Source organism: Ambystoma mexicanum, chromosome 9, assembly GCF_040938575.1.
Source record: "Ambystoma mexicanum isolate Mex_15411 chromosome 9, UKY_AmexF1_1, whole genome shotgun sequence".
NCBI lineage: Eukaryota > Metazoa > Chordata > Amphibia > Caudata > Ambystomatidae > Ambystoma > Ambystoma mexicanum.
Window position 1 is genome coordinate 832,976,974 of NC_090931.1, and position 21,066 is coordinate 832,998,039.

The 21,066-nt window shown below is 46.9% G+C and overlaps 1 protein-coding gene and 1 long non-coding RNA gene across 20 annotated transcripts in view; one reads left to right on the top strand and one right to left on the bottom strand.

Annotated features, from left to right (window-relative positions):
- LOC138488678 (uncharacterized) overlaps positions 1 to 21,066 on the bottom strand; it is a 466,934-nt gene that overhangs the window by 307,543 nt on the left and 138,325 nt on the right. The window lies entirely within an intron of this gene.
- The window catches only part of MAP2 (microtubule associated protein 2), a 680,541-nt gene that overhangs the window by 113,481 nt on the left and 545,994 nt on the right, over positions 1 to 21,066 (top strand). For all 18 annotated transcript variants that reach the window (XM_069615866.1, XM_069615867.1, XM_069615868.1 and 15 more), the window contains exon 3: positions 20,905 to 21,009. The gene's annotated coding sequence lies outside the window, so the exon portion shown is untranslated. The remainder of the gene's footprint in view (positions 1 to 20,904; positions 21,010 to 21,066) is intronic.

A 21,066-nucleotide genomic window follows, 5' to 3' on the forward strand; every position in this document is an offset into this window, starting at 1 on the left:
CTCCTCTCACACACCGCACCTTTGCAACTAAGTGGAAGGTACGGTCTCACTGCACACACCTGGCACTCACATATAATACAAACACTATTGCACAATCATCTCTGCCATAAGAATGAAGCTACTTTTAACAACAAAAATTTGAACTGTAGCTTCCCACATAACTATCTCCTTAAACACAATCCCCCCTTTAGTCCATAATATACCTCCGCTGCGCCCATCCACACGCCACTCAGACATGGCTGACTAGCAGGACCTTGCCCACCCTTGCATAACTTTAATGGCTGAAATGTCTACATGCAAAATCGCTCCTCCCAATTCTCCCAAATGTTTGGACTCCCTCCGGTCCCTCCGAGGGTGTTCAACCAACAGCACTTTGGGACCATAATTATGGTGAAAGGCGCTATTAAAATGACAAAATAAATGAATGAATGAATTAGGCAGAGATAATTTCCTTGTTATCCTCTCATTATGCATTTACTGCCATTTAGGAGATGGGTGCGTCTAGCCAACACTAACTGAATGCGATTTACAATCACATGTCTCAATGATCCCAACTCTCCATTCCCCGGCCGAAAAATGTGCAATGATCTATTCAAATTCTGCCAAGCACCAACAACATCTAGCTCATTATATCTCAAACCTGCACCAACTCTACTTGCCACCTGGCACAGGTCAGGTGCCCTTTTAAGTATACGTCTATACCCCTAAGGGTCCTCGCAGAGACCTCTGACCCCTCTGACTTTTTCGGTATGTTACTGTGCATAGCAGTCTTATGTCCATGTTCTGTCGTGTTAGCGCCCTTAAGCCTCTGGGTCAGTGGCTGTGCTCTACAAATTATAAATAAATAAATAGTCGTTACATGTGACCTTCAGGCATGAGTAGTCTAAATCTGCTTCAAACGTCTCTTTCTATGTAATATAGTTAACAACCCAAGTAGGTGACCCTTCTTTCACCAACTCGCCCACATTATCCAGCAATTCCATTCTCGACGTCGGGGTGTCAAGAATAGCGAGTGTCCGCAGAAGTACTCGCGTTGTACCACAGACATGATTCCAATGCCCTAAAGTTTTTAGTCCCATGGTACACACACGAGTAGGCTTGACAGTGGGTTGACAGCGATATTATACGCGCAGCGCGCGATGCACGAAAGGTGGGTGTGTGGACAGACACAGAGCCCCCACAGATTTTCAAAACCTTGCCTCAAACTTATCCAAGAGCTTGAAGCTGGCCACTACCCAGATCCCTGCCCAACAAGTCTTCAGTAGAATGGTTTCCACAGGTGGGCTTGGATCAAAGCGTATGAGTATAGCCCCTATCTTTCTGGGGCAACTCAGGAGTGCAGGAGTTCGAGATTTCTCCTGACTTCATTTCTGACAGTCAGGAAGGTGTCAAGTCAAATAGAACCCCATACATAGACATGCTGAAAATACTTCAATAATGAACCCCATCCCAACACCAAACAAAAGGATTTACCAAATGTCATATCTGTGATTGCATTGGTTAATCGCCACCCTTCCAGCGCAGAAAGGGATTGAAGAATATTTTATTTGTATATAAAGACTCATATAGTGATTGAACATCAATTGTATGTCGAGTATATTTCATGTATGTATTTGTTGATAAAATGTTGTGTTAAAGTTTTAATAAACTGGATACACACACAAAAAAGGGATCTCTGGGGACCAACTGGGGTTTGTTATAAAACCATTGTATCATCTGCATAGGGCATTCATTGAATCAACATTGGCTACATTTTTACTGGAAATATTTTGGCTTCAATAAAGGCAACGAAGGATCTCCCACGCAGTAGCATTACAAAATAGTGGCCAGCACACCTCCTTGTTTAAGACCCTCGCCGCAATCATATCACTTAGCATCCTTTGATTGATGTATTATTTCCTTTTGGATTTCATCCAAGTCTCTTGAAGCGAGAATGCTTTTTAGTGGGCTTGATGCAATTCCTGTATTGCGTATTTATGTTTCTTATAGAGTGACGTGTCTTCTATTGATGATGAAACACCACTGTTACATGCACGACATTGTCATATGAGATCTGTTCTTCATATATGTAAATGCAATGTGCAGGCATTTTCCAATGATCACTTTGGACTTTCTTGTGAATTGGTCAGTTATGCAGTTTTCAAAGCTGTCAGTTTATTGATTGCACTAGATTGACTAGATAACACTAGGTGTTAAAGCCAGCACCCTACACACGTGGGATGAGTAAGCACCTTTTCAGTAACTTGCCTTGAAGGGCAAATGCTGTTTTTACATTTCCACCGCTTTTCAGGACACTTTCCGCAGGTGCTCATCTTCAGGCGGCTCTTATGGGATGGCGATCTAGCTGGGGCTCTCAGGTGGAGACATTCGAGAGTCATGAACTTATCTCTTTTTTGTTTTCACCCTAGTACTTCTTGTTGTTACATTTGGCTATGGCGGCCAGCTCAGCACTGCCCAATCTGGGTTTACAGCAAGGGATTTAGCTCACGCGGAAGCAGCTTTCACAGATATGCTTGTGCTTGTCCCGAAGGCTCTGCAGAGTGTGCCCAGTATTGTAAATTGGAATCTTTGCTCCACAGGGAGCCTGTGGACCACTTTCAGTACCATGTTTTTCAATTTCTCTGTGTGGGCTGTGGTTCCACTGGGAGCCTGTGGACCACTTTCAGTACCATGTTTTTCAATTTCTCTGTGTGGGCTGTGGTTCCACTGGGAGCCTGTGGACCACTTTCAGTACCAGGTTTTTCCATTTCTCTGTGTGGGCTGTGGTTCCACTGGGAGCTTGTGGACCACTTTCAGTACCATGTTTTTCAATTTCTCTGTGTGGGTTGTGGTTCCACTGGGAGCTTGTGGACCAATTTCAGTACCAGGTTTTTCCATTTCTCTGTGTGGGCTGTGGTTCCACTGGGAGCTTGTGGACCACTTTCAGTACCATGTTTTTCAATTTCTCTGTGTGGGTTGTGGTTCCACTGGGAGCTTGTGGACCAATTTCAGTACCAGGTTTTTCCATTTCTCTGTGCGGGCAGTGGTTCCACTGGGAGCTTGTGGACCACTTTCAGTGCCATGTTTTTCAATTTCTCTGTGTGGGTTGTGGTTCCACTGGGAGCTTGTGGACCACCTTCAGTACCAGGTTCTTCCATTTGTCTGTGTGGGCTGTGGTTCCACTGGGAGCTTGTGGACCACCTTCAGTACCAGGTTTTTCCATTTCTCTGTGCGGGCAGTGGTTCCACTGGGAGCTTGTGGACCACTTTCAGTGCCATGTTTTTCAATTTCTCTTCGTGGGCTGTGGTTCCACTGGGAGCTTGTGGACCACTTTCAGTGCCATGTTTTTCCATTTCTCTGTGCGGGCAGTGGTTCCACTGGGAGCTTGTGGACCACTTTCAGTACCATGTTTTTCAATTTCTCTTTCTGGGCTGTGATTCCACTGGGAGCCTGTGGACCACTTTCAGTGCCATGTTTTTCAATTTCTCTGTGTGGGCTGTGGTTCCACTGGGAGCTTGTGGACCACCTTCAGTACCATGTTTTTCAATTTCTCTTTGTGGGCTGTGGTTCCACTGGGAGCCTGTGGACCACTTTCAGTACCAGGTCTTTTCATTTCTCTGTGTGGGCTGTGGGTCCACTGGGAGCTTGTGGACCACTTTCAGTACCATGTTTTTCAATTTCTCTTTGTGGGCTGCGGTTCCACTGGGAGCTTGTGGACCAATTTCAGTGCCATGTTTTTCAATTTCTCTGTGTGGGCTGTGGTTCCATTGGGAGCTTGTGGACCAATATCAGTACCAGGTTTTTTCCATTTCTCTATGTGGGCTGTGGTTCCACTGGGAGCTTGGGGACCACCTTCAGTACCATGTTTTTCAATTTCTCTTTGTGGGCTGTGGTTCCACTGGGAGCCTGTGGACCACTTTCAGTACCAGGTCTTTTCATTTCTCTGTGTGGGCTGTGGGTCCACTGGGAGCTTGTGGACCACTTTCAGTGCCATGTTTTTCAATTTCTCTTTGTGAGCTGTGGTTCCACTGGGATCTTGTGGACCACTTTCAGTGCCAGTTTTTTCCATTTCTCTGTGTGGGCTGTGGTTCCACTGGGAGCTTGTGGACTGTGATGCTAGAAATGCATCGGAGGGGCAGGACCTCTGTATCCTTGTCTTTTACTGCTTTTTATCGTGTGTTCTGTCGTGTTTTCCGCGCAGGAGTTCATGTGGGACTCCTGGCAGTGCAGCTCTCTCCTTTGGTTTTGGTGAACAGACCCATGGGATACCCTTATGGCACACATGGGTAGGGGTACTACCCTGTGCCCCTAGTGTATGTTTTTGGACACCTGTGTGTTACCCACAGAGCAGGGTACGGGCTGGTGGCAGCTCCGTGCTGAATTGACTGGTACCCTGAGGGTCCTCCATTTTGGGATGCCCAGGCCCTGTCATTGGAATCGGTAAATTCCTGATGGAGACAAAATGGCCCCCATGGCCTCGTGCCTTCCATCGCCTGTTACCTTGATCTTCCCGAAGTCCCTGGAAACCCTCACTCTGTACCTTCCTCCTGACTGGCTGTTGGGTGGAAGTTCTATATATGGTAGTGTGGGGAAGTGCTGACCAGACTGGCTGGAGCCTTCCCAACGACCGTATGTTGTGGGTACGCCTGTGGGTTGGACCTGGGTGAATGGAGTGTGTGACAAATACGCATTCTATGTTGTGGGTGTCTAGTATCTGGTGTTTGACACAATGACTGAGACAGCCCTGCCAGAAACCGGTATGAATGCAGTGTGGACTGTTGAAATGCTCGCTACTTATCCCAATACACATAACTTGTTATGAGTGTATTGAGAGAAGTGAATGGCCAGAAAGCACTGTGTGCCGGGTTTGGATGCCTGCCTGCGTGAATGCCCTTAGTCGTGATTGGATGCTTGAGTATGACCCAGCGGACTGAATGGGAGATCAACAGTATATCTGGGGACCTCTCACTGCTAGCAATCGTGTTCAGAAGCTGAAGTCCACTATGACGAGTAACTGGAGTAACTGAAGCTTGACCTTGAAGCCCTGCTGGACGAGAGGAATTGCTGTTGCTCTCCTTCACAATCTGAAAGCTGCTGTGCCTCCAAGGACTGACCCAGAGAGGACCTGGTAAGGCACCCTCTTCCCGAGCTATGAGGGACCATCGTGCACCAGCTGATCTTTGCCAAAGCTCCCTGGTAGACAGACCTTCGACAGGCTGCCGGCCCGAGACGGGAACTGCTGCGGAATCACAAGGAGAAGCACCCGGACTGTTGTCAGCCACCGTCGACGACCGCCATCGCCGACCAGAGCCGCCGTGTTCCCGTTTGCCTAAGAACTTTAGAATCCAAGGACGCTCTTGTCCGCATCATCTCTGCTGTATCCTGCTGGAGAAGGCCTGACCGTCGACACGCCGAGGTGCATCCACCGGTGGGTTTCCCGCCACCCAAAGGCCACAGAGACGCCGACGACTCGACGCCCTTGCTGGGCCACAGTTCTTCAAACTCTTTGCGGTCCAGAACGATTGACACCGAGGTGCCCCGCACGCCTCTTCCTTGCAGGACGTTTACATTTCCCCGTCAACGAGCACCGCTAGGAACGACGCGGCCACTTCACCGTCGTAGCTCAACCTGTTCTCCGTCGGACGTACGATGACCCGTGACTCCTGCCTTAAAGGGAGGGCACTCAAGAAGGGCCTTCGATTCCCCGACGATGAACGCTAAAACGCCAGGTACTTTGGGGTTGCAGAACTATTGGAAGTCTAGTGTGAACAATATATGGACTGGGCTTGTATCTTTATCCTACAGGTTGCCCAGGTGGGGGGATCTCCACACGGGGCCATCATTCTGCCAATTGTTCAACCATCTTGCTTTCCTTCCTCTCTCTACTGCTGGTTTCCTCTTTCCGTGTGCCATTTTGACCGTATAGTTGATACACTTTAATGAGATCTAATAATCGTTGTGGTACCACTTTGGAACTGTATATATTTACCATTGTTGATTTTCCGAGCACACAATGCGTTATCGTGATATTGTATATACCTTTGAATATTAATTATATAAAGACTGTGTTTTAACCGATACAGTGTGCGGACATTCCTTTGTGGGTGCTTGAGGACTACACTGTACTTAAGAACCAGCCTGCATCACCTCCTGAGAAGCTAGGCCTTGATTGCTCGACTACGTTACCAATAATAGAGAATCTTGGCTGGGGTCCTCTGTGCCTCTCCTCTACCATATAGAGAGTGGAAGTACAGACACCCCCCTCCAGTCTTTACATGGACCACCTTCAGTACCATGTTTTTCAATTTCTCTTTCTGGGCTGTGATTCCACTGGGAGCCTGTGGACCACTTTCAGTACCAGGTTTTTCCATTTCTCTGTGTGGGCTGTGGTTCCACTGGGAGCTTGTGGACCACTTTCAGTGCCATGTTTTTCAATTTCTCTGTGTGGGCTGTGGTTCCACTGGGAGCTTGTGGACCAATTTCAGTACCAGGTTTTTCCATTTCTCTGTGTGGGCTGTGGTTCCACAGGGAGCCTGTGGACCACTTTCAGTACCAGGTTTTTCCATTTCTCTGTGCTGGCTGTGGTTCCACTGGGAGCTTGTGGACAACCTTTGTTGCCATGTTTTTCCATTTCTCTGTGTGGGCTGTGGTTCCACTGGGAGCTTGTGGACCACTTTCAGTGCCATGTTTTTCAATTTTCTCTTTGTGGGCTGTGGTTCCACTGGGATCTTGTGGACCACTTTCAGTGTCATGTTTTTCAATTTCTCTGTGTGGGCTGTGGTTCCACTGGGAGCCTCTGGACCACTTTCAGTACCAGGTTTGTCCATTTCTCTGTGTGGGCTGTGGTTCCACTGGGAGCCTGTGGACCACCTTCAGTACCATGTTTTTCCATTTCTCTGTGTGGGCTGTGGTTCCACTGGGAGCTTGTGGAACACTTTCAGTACCATGTTTTTCAATTTTCTCTGTGTGGGCTGTGGTTGAACTGGGAGCCTGTGGACCACTTTCAGTACCATGTTTTTCAATTTCTCTGTGTGGGCTGTGCTTCCACTGGGAGTCTGTGGACCACTTTCAGTACCAGGTTTTTCCATTTCTGTGTGGGCTGTGGTTCCACTGGGAGCCTGTGGACCACTTTCAGTACCATGTTTTTCAATTTCTCTGTGTGGGCTGTGGTTCCACTGGGAGCTTGTGGACCACCTTCAGTAGGGTGTTTTTCAATTTCTCTTTGTCGGCTGTGGTTCCACTGGGAGTCTGTGGACCACTTTCAGTACCGTGTTTTTCCATTTCTCTGTGTGTGGACTGTGGTTCCACTGGGAGCCTGTGGACCACTTTCAGTGCCATGTTTTTCAATTTCTCTTTGTGGGCTGTGGTTCCACTGGGAGCTTGTGGACCACTTTCAGTGTCATGTTTTTCAATTTCTCTGTGTGGGCTGTGGTTCCACTGGGAGCTTGTGGACCAATTTCAGTACCAGGTTTTTCCATTTCTCTGTGTGGGCTGTGGTTCCACTGGGAGCTTGTGGACCACCTTCAGTACCAGGTTTTTCCATTTGTCTGCATGGGCTGTGGTTCCACTGGGAGCTTGTGGACCACCTTCAGTACCAGGTTTTTCCATTTCTCTGTGTGGGCAGTGGTTCCACTGGGAGCTTGTGGACCGCTTTCAGTGCCATGTTTTTCAATTTCTCTTCGTGGGCTGTGGTTAAACTGGGAGCTTGTGGACCACTTTCAGTGCCATGTTTTTCCATTTCTCTGTGTGGGCTGTGGTTCCACTGGGAGCTTGTGGACCACTTTCAGTACCATGTTTTTCAATTTCTCTGTGTGGGCTGTGGTTCCACTGGGAGCTAGTGGACCACTTTCAGAACCATGTTTTTCAATTTCTATGTGTGGGCTGTGGTTCCACTGGGAGCTAGTGGACCACTTTCAGAACCATGTTTTTTTCAATTTCTCGGTGAGTGCTGTGTTTGCCACCAGGTACCAAGACCATGGAAATGGGAGTCTTTCTTTTGGCCACCTATAGCCATGATTTTGGTGTTGTTCAAGGACTTCTAGCTGTCCTTCACCTAGTCACCGTTTTTTCTCAGTTGTCTCCAACCATATGTTAATCTGCATATTTGTCTTGGACATTCACTTGGAACTACAATTGATGTGACATAATTTCCTTCACCAATGGCCACATCTCGATACTAGAAGGTAGCAATGCTAGCCAGGGCTCCTGGGGGATACAGTGGTGACGTCAGTGATAAATGAACTTGCTTTACTAATGGTAACCTGTTGGTTTAATCCTGAAAGAAACGATCAGATTCACTTTAGGGTGTTAGACCGATATATTTAGACCTATATTCAGGTGGTCTATAAGAAAGCCATGGCCCACGCTGTTATATGTGGCCAAGAGGTAACTAAAGGTTGTGTGTAATGAGTTGAATTATCCTTGGAGGTGCCTTCTGATATTGGCTGGGGAGATTCTGTTGCCAGGGTGATCTGAAACTTGACTGACACTCATGGAGCATATTTTTTCCTTTCACATGGCCTTGGAACTGGCATGTGACCTTGCCATCCATTTCCTTGCTCGGGAAAGGTAGGTTGGATATGGGAAGGTAGTTAGTCAGCTTTGTGTAGTCTGTTGTGTTTTGTTTACTACTATACGATGCTTAATATGCGGATAGATTACACACTGTTAAACAACTGAACTTTCAAAATCGGCAAGGAACTCACCAACCCTACTGCTGTCACCACTTCCCCTCTGCCCTCCCAGGCACTCTGCACTTCTCTAGCCTCTCCCTTCTTCTCCAAAACCCAGGACATCCTCTCCTCACTCACCTCTACTCCACATCCTTCTCCCACCCTGTCTTTCAGGCCTCCCTTCTACTCCCCTTCTATTCCCTTCTTTTTCTCCCATAACACCTGATGAGGTCTCCTGACAAGTGTACTCTATGAAAGTCTCCTCCAAACAGGAGCTCCTGTGCTCCTCCAGAACTATCGAGGACAATGCTCCAGCCTTGGCCAATTTCTGCAATCACTCCTTTGCTGCCACTGTATCCTTCCCCTCACTCCTGAAGCACTCCCTTGTGCCCCTTCTCCTCAAAAAACGATCCGCTGATCCTTCCTGTCATGCAAACTACCACCCTATTTCCACTACCCCCTTCTTGGGAAAACTCTTGGAGAAGCTGGCCATCTACCAGCTTGTCCACCACACTGAATCTATTGGTTGCCTCCACAACCACCGGTCTGGCTTTAGAGCTGCCAGAGGCACGGAAACTGCTCTCCTGAACACCCGTGAAGAATTTCTCACTAATCTGGATTCTATCTCTCCTTCTGTTCTCATTCTACTTGACCTCTCCTCTACCTTTGATATGGTCAACCATGACATCCTGATAAAATGGTTCTGTGACACCCTTGGCATTACAGACCTGGCTCTGGATTGGTTGTCCTCCTTTCTCTCTGACCGACCCTTCCAGGTTCAACTGGGCCCTTTCCTCTCCATCTCACTCTCCACCTATGGTGTCCCTCAGGGCTCTATCCTCTCGCCCTGGCTCTTCAATATCTACCTGGCCCCACTAGCCCTTCTGATCCCCTCCTTCTCTTCATATTTTCAGTGTTATGCTGATGACAGAGAGCTTTCTTTCAAGCTACCTTCCTCTACCTTATATCTTCTTCCTCTCTCATTCCTTAATGCCAGTAAGACAGAGATCCTCCTCATTGGGACCCCTGCTCTCTCCTTGCCTCCCACACTTTGGCCACCCTCCTTGGGCTCCCTCCTCTCACCCTCGTGTGAAGCAAAAAACCTTGACGTCATCTTCGACTCCTCCCTCTCTTTCTCTCCTCACATCATGTGCCTGGCCAAGAAGGCCCACTTCCAGCTGCACCTCTTCAGAGGAAATCTCCCCTTCCTCACCTTCCCCCAAAAACTCAATGTCTCCAGAGCTCTGGTCCTCTCCAGGCTGGATTACTGCAATAGCCTCTTCCTCAATCTGTCTAACTCTTCCCTTCACCCCCTTCAACTAATTCAGAATAGGACTGCAAGACTTATCCTTGGCCTCAAGCCCAGGGACTGCAACTCTTTTAACTGGCACCTGGTTGCTGCGGGGATCAAATTCAAGACCCCCTGCATCATCCACACGGATATCTGGGGCCTGGAGCCATGCTATATCCAACTCTCTCTCTCCCTAAACACATCCCCATTAGAGCCCTTCACTCATCTACCTGTAACTCTCTGCAAATCAGATGCTTTTCCAAGCATAGACTGGGGGTAGATCTCTCTCTTCTGCAGGTGCCTCCCTCTGGAATGGCCTTCCTGCCCCTCTCAGACTTGAGCCGGGTCGCCTTAAGTTCTGGAAACTCCAAAAGTAATTCCCTTTCTCTTCTTCCTTCCACCTCCTCCTCCCCTGCTAATCTCCTCTCGGCCTGAGACTGATGGCCTGGTTCCATCAGAGTCTTACAGGGCCTCCCCTGCCCAGTCTACCTCTGAACTTATTCCTCCTTCCCCACGCCTCCCAACCCTCATCCTACACTTGCCCTCATGCCCCCCTACACATAGCTGGTTGGCTTGCACCCCTGTTGCCTCCTAGAAGCTTAATTTGCACTTAGTTGTGGACCCCTTCACTTTCCTCTTTCCCCTGTCCCTGTTCACCTGGCCTACCTAGTACTCCCCTTCCCATGGGCCCCTATCAAAACTCCCCCACCTCCGTTCCCCCGTGCACTTCTCACTACTGCACTTGATTGTCGCAAGGCCTATTAGGATCACTACTTTCCTCCTTCCTGTTCCCCCCTCCTACCTTGCTACACCTCAAAACTCTTGTGTATAGGTGCATTACAAATGAACAATAAATACAATGGATCAGCTTGATAAAGTCTGGAGCTAAGGTGTTGATATGATCGTTCATATCGAACACCCGACGTGGTTCTGTTGGGAAGTTGCTTGCTTTCATTTTTGCAAGCACATAAAGTACATGGGGGTGGCTCGCCACTAAGAAGGTCAATGCTGTCTGGGTCCTCGGTCGCATGATCTGAAAAAGGGGCTTTTTTCGTGGTTGTCCTGAATTGTGTCTCAGGGTTTCTTTAATCTTTGCTTTGAAGAAGCATTGGAGATCACCACCGGGTTGTGGAGGCACACGTAATGTTCATCGTTAATTCCAGTCCCATCAATTATCAAAGGATTTCAAATAACTCACTGGTTTGAAATTGGCCAACTCGTGTGCTCAAATGGCACATATTCTTTCCGCAGCCTTGCATTGTGGACCTTTCAGCAGGCATTGACATTGGCAGTTGGATCCTGTGTGTTTTAGTCGTGTTCCAAGTTGCGTCCTAGCATTCCTTGGCTTGCTCATAGCCAAAGCACTTGTGATCATATCTGCCACTGGTTTTGCTGAGTGACTTTGCTCAATGAAATAGTTTGGATTTTTTAGTCGGAGGACATTGCTAATGTGTTTAGGGAAACAGTCTACTATGCCTGTCTTTACACATGGTTTAGTCTGCAAAGCACAGGTAAGCAGGTTTACCCTAGCCCTGCAGTGTAGGAGTGAAGTATTCAGCATTGGGACGCAGACTCAGAGACCAGGCGGAGGCGGTAAGTACAAAAGGAAAGTCTGTACTTTTATCCTCAGTTGCAGGTTAAGCTAAAGTCAGTAGCAGAGGGGGTATACATATTAACAGCTCTAGTCCCATGCTGATGTCACTCCCAACAGTCACTCTCAGAACTCCCACACACTCACACTCTACATTCCATCAGGCATTCCACAAGCAGAACCCAGCAGACAACATGCAGGATACCACAGACCTCCTTCCCAAAGAGAACCATGAACTAACCCAACACTCAAGCAACCCAACCACTCAGAACCAAGCCAAACAACAACGCGCAACAGGATGACATACACTCCAAAATACACTCCAAAATGAACAATACCCCCATATGCCCTGGCCTGCCACACAGGGCCTTGGTTCTCCCACCCCCAAGCACAACCCACTCCCACGAGGGTAAAACCACTGCACAATGCAACACACCAACCTACACTCGCAGACATCCATACACAACAGAAACTCCTTTTGACCTGGCCTGCCAGGCCAGGTCCTCAGGTCTGCCACCCCTGAGTACAACCCAGCTCCACAACACAGAACAACAACACAACACACCGACATCCTGTCATACCACCAAAAACTACTAAACATCGTGAGGAAACACTAGGAAACACTACCAAACGTCCTGCCAAAACACGCAGCACCCAGCAGACAACATGCAGGATACCACAAGGAGATTAAAAGAATGTCGCTATAAACTACAAGTGACAGTCAGGCACGTTATCTCTGCTGCTTGTCAGGTGTTTCTTTTCAATATCTCCTGCACTCAGGCTGCTGGTAAAATTAGTGCCAAACCATGGTTTATTTACACAAGCAATTCAATGCTAGAAATGTGTCCGGCACCGAATGGTCCTGCCATGTGAAAAGGGCAATACAAAAGACATGTTGAGGGAGTACGATGGGAGCATGGGACTTGCTTCTGCAGGGTGATCACTGTTTTATGCCACCCAGGAAACCTTGTGAAATGATGGTCCAGAGAAAAGTGCACGTGTGTGCGAATGTGTGTGTGTCATAAAACGATTTTTATTTCAAACCGGAATATGTGCATTGAAGGCAGGAGGATCTGCATGAGTAGTGAGTTGTCATAGTTGCTCCTTGTATGGCACAGGCGATAATGCAAAGCGAATTGCTTGGAACATTCATATGTGTTACTCGCAGCGGGCACTTTGAACATATAGGTTTGACTGACTTGATGCCCAGCTGCTCCATGCAGTGTTCAGCTAACAACAGACAGCTAATTGCACAGTCTGTGGTGATTACTGAAAGCAATGGTCATGTTAAATAGCAAAGAAACTGACTAGGTTAAGGTTGCAGGATTCCTATTGGTTAAATGCGAAATGCACAGGAATTATTTAACTCTCCAGAATTATAAAAAGAATTGAATGGTTATGATACCATCACTATGAATTCTGGGGTTTTGGCATAACTGCTGTTTGTGCAATAATGATATCAGCACCTATCACACGATGAGAGGGCATTGCATGTGTCAAACATAGGAGCACATTCCTTTATAGATCACATTGAAGATATTGTGGATATGTACGAATTGGTATTCATCTTACGTCTAGATGCTCTCCCTCCTTCGCTACTTTTTCAGAACCCTGCTCCTGCAGCTGGCGAGGCTGGTAGTTTGCTCTACAGCTATAGTGTTTAGAATTTGGAATCTCCCGTTCAGTAGCCCCTTTCACTTTCCAGAGTATGCCAGTGCCCTATATGGCCCGCAAGGGGCCCAACCGCCAGTCCCCGTTATTCTGCCTAATGGTTGGGTCAGGGAACTCCGATTTGCGTCCTTTCTACTTTACTGATATATGTGTGGAGGTCTTGATATTATCTGGTCCCATTCGGTTGTACTTCAACAGGAAGGGCCTTTTCCTTTGAGGGTGTGCAGCACATTTCCTCACACAACTTTTCCATTATTCAGATGACAAATTAAACAACTAAACAGCATTTCAGTTTGTTATCAGGTTCTTTCCGACTTTGTTTTGATTCTTAACAATCACTCCTTTTACTGTTGGTTTCGATCCTTCAGGCAAACCAGCAATCCTTTGGTACTAGACCCCCCTTGTCCTCCCAGGGAAGGTTACTAGGGTAATAAAGGGGGCCAGAGGAACCTTCTAGAGGTCTCTCATGTCCTTGGCTTACTCAGGCCCTGGCTGACTCCCCCAAAACGATAAGGGTGGTCTTGTAATCCTATCCTTTGGTGGTCAAACAACTCTCCCTTCATAAACCTGGCACTTCATCCCAGGAGACTCAGGCATCATACAAAACTCTGCACGTGTTGCCTGGGAGAGCCTCTTTTGCTGCTCATGGTTCAGATTTGTGATTTGAAGGCATGAGGAGAAAGGATCCCTCCAATCACGATCACACTCCAGATTCACCACTGATGAAGTCAACCTCTGTTAAGAAAAGAGGCATCAGAAAGAGAAGCAGGAGTACAAGGATCCCCTTCCCACTTCTTTGGTTGAGCCTCCACTCCAGTGACAGGCTCATTGCACGGCCAAGTGTCTTTATTGAGTTATTCTGGCCCTGTGATCCATGATGAAGGGGTTGACTCTCCTGAATTTCAAGCAAGTATTTCTCTTGTGCCAGAGACCTCTCCACCTTGTCCTACAGTACTGAAAATATTTCTGACCAATAGACAGTACCGTAGGCCAGTGAGCTGTGTCCGGCTTGTTTGTCAGTACCAAGCAACTACTATGAACTTCAGACAGTTCTCAGCTTGTTGGTATGCTGGCGGACTCAGCCTGGTCAACTGTAAATTTTCATTGTACCTTGGATGAGGTGGTGGAAAGAGTAAACAATGCTTTGTCCAATTTTGAAAGGAGTCTTGACATTATGTTCTCAGACATTTTTTCGGATCTGCTGGCTGATAGGCTTAGGTTAAGGGTCGAAACTAGCCCAGTTCAGCTTTCCCTTACTCCAACGGGGTAGGTGACAAGTGACTCAGAAGAGTCTCATTGAAATTGCCTCGTCTGAGGAGGAGGAGGAGCTCTCTGTGCGCCCAAAAAGACAATTCAGCGGCCTTATGTTTGAAGATCTGGGTTATTAGGCATAGCCACTACTTAAAAAACAACAGGCTCTGACAGGAGCCTTTTGTCTTTGGGCCTATGGAGTAATCTGCTATGGAATTTGCAGCCCTTTCATGAAAGAAGCTTTAGCCGGAGCTTGCATTTTCTTAAGTCATGGCCAGAAGTCCTGGTTGTCCAGGGGTATCTCTCAGCTGAATCTACAGGGGTTACTAAGGTTCTTTGTAAGGGAAAACCTCTGGTTTGAGAGGTTTTTAATTTTTTAAAAAAGGAAAGCAAGGCTAGGGATGTGGCTGGAAAGAATTCCTTCAAAACACTGGCTTTAGATTGAGGCAGCTTAATTCGACGTCTGCCGTCTCCAGCTATTCCACCCAAATTCTGGTTGAGAATATCAAATTCTCTGTCTTGTTAACATCAAAGGCTGCTGAAGATTCTTCTTTTCTGTTACATTTGGAAAAGAAACCTAGCAACAGCTTTCTCTTTACAGAGACCTTGTGTTGTCATGAGGCACCATGCTTGTACCAATGGATTCAATTTTAAATCAGATGTACAAGAACAAATTTTGGATCTGCCTTATGATGGGAAAACACGTTTGTTATGCCAAATATACCTGAGGTTTTTCAACACTGTAAGACTGATCTCCTTATTGTTAGGTCCTTGTCTACCGCCTCCTCATTGGAGAAATCCTGCTCTCCAACCACTAATGTCTTACAGACATTCAAAGTCTATATGTTTGGGCAACCTTCTCAGTCGAGGTCCAAAATAGTGGCAAAAAGAAGAGTTTTCACCCGAATGTGAATCCTGTGTTGGTAGCTTCGTCAGACTCTTCCAAATCGATTCAGGAACTGGTACCTGAGGCTCCTGTCACTTTAGAAGCATGTTCCTCACAGGTAGAGGAGGATAAGCCAGTTTTATATCAATGGCTAGATGTGACTAAAACATCCTGGGCCTTAGAATTGTAACAATGTTGTCCTTATTGAGGCTTGGAGGAGTTTCTCCTTTGTCACCTCCTAGTCCTCAGAGAGTGAAGCCAGAGCTCTTCCTCCTAGAGATCAAGAAACTCTTCTTTCTAGATGCAATCAAAGGAGTTCAGGAATACACTAGAGTCAGGGATATTACTTCTGAGACTTCACAGTCTCTAGTCAAACAACCGACACCTGGGTCGGAAGACCGATCGATTCTGGGCTTGTCACTTCTAAATATTTTCCTCCTGTTAGAAATAATCCACATGGGCAAGACTTGAGACATCTTTGAGTCTGTACAAAGGGGGGACTGGTAAGCATATCTCAACGTTTCAGATGCTTGTTTCCACATCCGCGTCATGACAAAACATCAGATAGTGCTAAGATTCAAAATAGTCGGTCGATATTTTGGAAGTAGGTTTACTGATTGTTGAAAACTGGTAAAATCAATTTTTCTCTATTTATTTTCCACACATTTTCCCCCCAAGTGTAGACTGTTCAATTGGAGTTAGGCAATATGGATGGGGGGCGGGGGGTAATGTAAGGGCAGTGTTGGTGTGCAGAGGGTCTCCTGCTTTCAATATAATAAGTGAGCAAAATACTTTGAGGAAAAAAAGGTTCAACCTAAAAAAATTATTAATAGACATACATCTGATATTTACAGTGCAAATGATTACCTTTGGTTCAAAAGTAGCCTTAACAATGTACGCCAAAGTGCAAGATGTAGTGGTGACATGCCTTAAGGCTTCACCATACCTAAATATTCGGCTGAGCAGAGACCCTTCCCAGGCTCTCCTGTCAGCGAATGTTCAAAGGCGTGCAAAACTGTGCAGCCTTGGGTTTTCAATGAACTAAAAGAAATACACAGTGCAGAGGACTCAGTTCCTCAGGATGAATTGTTGCTATACAAGAAACTAGCAAAGCACTCAAGTAAAAGATTCTAGCCATCTAGTTTCAGAAAGAGGTGATGGCTAGAAGGTTTTGAATCCATCCGAACCACATGAATTGCCCAGAGCATCGTTCTTTGCCTGCCAAGCCATTACAGAAAGGGGAAGGACCACATGAAAATCAGGCTCGGTCCCATCCCAAAAGGGGCAGTCCAACCTGAACGGCCTGGTCACAACCCTTTTGCACAATACCACAAGCAACCCAGGCATGTTTCAGCCTCATAGGGCATCATCACTGAGGTGTAGCTTGGGTCCCCAGACATAGCAGGCACGGAACCCACATCTGGGTATATCTGTCCCACTCGGGGGAACTAAAATAAAACAAAAGAGGTCATGGCTGGAACGTTTCGAATCAATCTGAACCACTGGTATTGCTCTGGGCAAACCTCTAGGCTATCATTCTTTGCATGCCATGCCATTACAGAAAGGGGAAATCAGGCTTGGTCCCACTCCAAAAAGGGCAGTCCAGCCTGAACTGCTTGGACATATCCTTTCTGTATGACTCCACAAATAACCCCAGACATGTTTTAGCCTCAAAGGGCATCATCACTGGGATGCAACTTGGGTCTCTAGCTCAGCAGGCACAGGACCCACATCTGGGCATAAATGTCCCACTCAGGGTGAGTAAAACAAAACAAAAGAGGTGATGGCTGGAAGGTTTTGAATCATTCTTAATCTCTGGCATTGCTCTGGGAAACCCTCCAGACCATAATTCTCCACCTGCCAAACCATTACTGAAAGGGGAAAGACCATATGAAAATCAAGCTTGGTCCCGCCACAAAAGGGCAGTCAAGCCTGAACTGCTTGGCCACATCCCTTCTGCAGGAGACCACAGACAACTCAAGACATGTTTCACCACATAGGGCATCATCAGTGAGGTATAGCTTGGATCTCTAGGCCCTGCAGGCACGGGTCCCACATCTGGGCATACCCATCCCACTCGGGACGACTCAGGCAAAACAAAAGAGGTGATGACTAGAAGGTTTTGAATAAATCGGAACCTCCGGCAACCCTCCAGGCTATCATTCATTGCATGTCACAGAAAAGGAAAAGACCATATTCAAACCAGGCTTACTCCCACCCCAGAAATCTACAGTGGAGAGGATTCAGTTCCTCAAGAATGATTTGTTGCTTTGCAAGAGACTATCAAAGTACTCCAGTTACAGATTCAAGCCATCTGATTTGAGTACATTCTGGGCCTCGTGGCTTCTTGCTTTCAAGGAAAACTGTTAGAGACTTCCACACAGCTGTAACAAAGTCTTCTTTTGTGAAAATAAACCCTACTTCTATCACTCACTTTTAAGAGAACCTTCCCATCAGATTTCACTGGCAAGAGATCAAATGGGGGTCCATTGTACTAGTCTACAAGTGCATGTCTGTGATTGGCACAAGAGCAAAGAGAGCACATAAATGTCATGGAGCTGAGGACCGCCATTTTGTCCATGAATGAAACCACCTCTTCCTTTTCCGGGGATCGCAGTTGTTCAGGTTCACAGACACAACACCTTTGCAATGTTTTCCTAGAGCAAGCGAGGACACCTACTGTGACTGAGTGCAACACAGCTCTGCCACCAGGCATTTGCACATAAAACATCTGCCGTGGCTGAGCAACTGTCCTTGAAGCCACCTCGGTAGAAGAGAAATATACATACGTTTCCTTAGAGGAGAGAGATTGCGATTTGCTCACCCTCCTGGTAGAAGGGATGCATGAAGCTATAGGCTCGAAGGGCTCCCTCAAAAGGGAATACAGAACTAGATTTGGATCCACGATGTTTCCTCGCAGCAATTTGCTAGAGGCCCATTTGGTTGAATTATTTTTTAAACACATTTCACTGCAAAAAATGCGAGTGGAAACCCCTGCAAACCCCTCATCCCCCCAACCTTTCTAAATACTTCACAGAGTGATCAATAAGGAGGCAGAGTGAGTGCCCCTCATCACTCCACTCTCCTAATGATTGCATGTAGTTCTGAAGGTTACTCTGCAGTGAGGTCTCCGCCAGATAGACATGTTTGCTGCAAGACAGACTAAAAAAAGAGTCCGTTAAATTTAGGCAGTTGGTAGTTCCAAGGGGTGGGGGACGCCTGTCAGCAATACTGGCCAAGCAATTGTATCTATGCATCCCCTGCGACGCTGATAATTCACACAGTACTTCAGAACTTGAAAAGGATTCTGATAGCTCTGAATTCACCACGCCAGTTTTGGTGCTGCAATCTACAACTGTCATCTGACAGTTTTCCTTAATCTTTCCATGAGGAAATGAGGAAAGCTCTTCTGCCTCAAGAGAAAGGGTTGACCCTTCATTTCACCCTACCGTTGCTTAGCTTAATAGCCTGCTGCCCGAGGAGCTAGCTTACACTTACAGTGGGATTTTCAGGGACCAATATTCAAATTTTGTGTGTGTGGCCATGACGGATGTGTCCAGAAGATTGGATGCACTTCTGATATTTGGCCCTGAACCACAATGGCAACTGCCTGGCTGTCTCCATAGACAGTGTCATGCCTTTTATGTCATGTTTTTTATGTCCTCTTGTTACTTCAGTTACATCTACATTCTTTAAGTATTTGCCTATCGTTTCAGTGCATCCTCGTGTCTTTCCTTCATGACGTCTCACTCTGCAGCTGTCAGACTTTCTTTACAGCACTTCACAGCTTAGAGGTTCCTGCAAATCTCCCACTAACCTTACAGTTGGAGGGTACATACGATACAGTTGTCTGAGTGCATGTCACCTCTCAGACACTCGATGCAGCATTGGGACGATACCTGGTGTCACACATTGGGCTCTTCTACTGCTGTTCCAGTATGACGGGGATGAGGGGGCGAAGTCTATCAGTGACGTACACGTCTGCTGCTCTACAGACTCGGCATGAGCAACCGAATGCAGAAACAGCCAAAGCCACACATAATTGTGCTAGCTGTCTAGACTGCTATATATGTCCTGCAATGAAGAGACATTTTTTTTATCAGGGTGAGTAGTGTGACCAATTAAGACTGCAGAACCCCACTTCCATTATTCGCTCAAAAGGGTTTCTTACTGCATCACAATAAGACATGTTTCACATTTAAAATTCTGGATGTACTTTTGTTCCCATAATGCCCTTTGCCTTTAGGCAAATCGCCAAGATTAGGTCATATGAAGAGATATTGTATTGCATGCCCTGGCCTAGGACCACGCCCCTCAGCCCGCTCCCTCCTCCCCACGGCCCCTCCCCTCCAAGGATGAGAGGGTTCCACTAGTAAATATTTCCCCATTTCCAGCACTGCTTATGACCCTTCAAGCTTATAGCTTCGTGCCTCATTTCTACCGGGAGGGTGAGCAAATGGCCATCTCTCCTCTGAGGAAACGTCTGCATCTTTCTGTGCTGATGAGGTGGCTTCCAGGACAGTGATTCTCTGGCTGATTTTCATCCAGGGATTCTATTCACCCTTTCTTTCAGCCTAGGCAGAAGAATCCTGAGCCAGAGAAGGCTCTGCACAAATGGGATGTGGCAAAGACTGTAAATTTGATCTCATTGAGGGCAAGACCCTCTTTTTGTTGCTCATGATCGTGTTTCACAAGGGCACCAGCTCTCGCGTTGCACCGTGTTCCTGTTCTTGATGGACTGCACCTGCATTGCACGAGTTCTAAGGTGGCCCCCATGGCCTCCCAAAAGCTTGTGACCACTGAGGTGTCTGTGGCAGCCAAGGAGGATACTCGCCAAGTGTTTACTAATCACTATTCCCTGGGTGTTTCTTCCGCACAGGAGGTTCCCTTTGGCCAGCTGGCATATGCTGTGACCTCCCACCCCCCAGTAACGTCTTTCTATGTGATGGGAAGGAGATCAAGCACCAGGACGTAAGAGTAATACTAAATGACCTCCATTGTGATTCAGGTACTCTTAGCCCATAGCACTCATGCCTACACAACTCCCATCCCTTTGTGCGTGCACCAGTGTCATTACAGTACTGCTTGGCATACAAACCTGCTAAAATGGGGTTGGGCTGCTGGTGACACACATATAGGGTAGCATTAACAGGAAGCTTGCGTACTAGGAATATAACTTTCTGTGGCTGTATTCTGCAGCATCTTTCGAGCAATCCTCTGGCCTGGTCTTCTGCAGAAGCAGATCTGCTAACATCTTGTGAAGTGGGGGTCAGTTGTGGATTATGAGTAGCTGAATCACCATGCAAGTATGTTTTGATATATACAGTAAAAAATGCATTACAAAAAACAATCACATATCTATCCCAATGTCACAAAGAAATAAAATGTCAACATGCAGTTTTTCTTGTATTTCCTAAATACTCGCTATTCATCTCAACAGTCCCTTCTTTCTGCTTGTTGTTAATCCTGTGGCCCCTTCTTAACTGTACGCATTCATAGGCCACCAAGGCACAGTTGGGGAAGGAATGAAGGTTTGACCATCTTCATTGACTTGCTTTCTCAGGCATCCGAGATTGAAGTGGAGTCTGGGTCGTGACTGCCGCCACCTAGGACTCATCTGCCCTGGTACTCCAGAGATCGGCCTCAGCAGCTTCGTGACATTGAGCCGGTAAGAAACCTACTGATCAATGTTACCCTAGTAGATAGTTCTTGCTAGTCGCCTCAA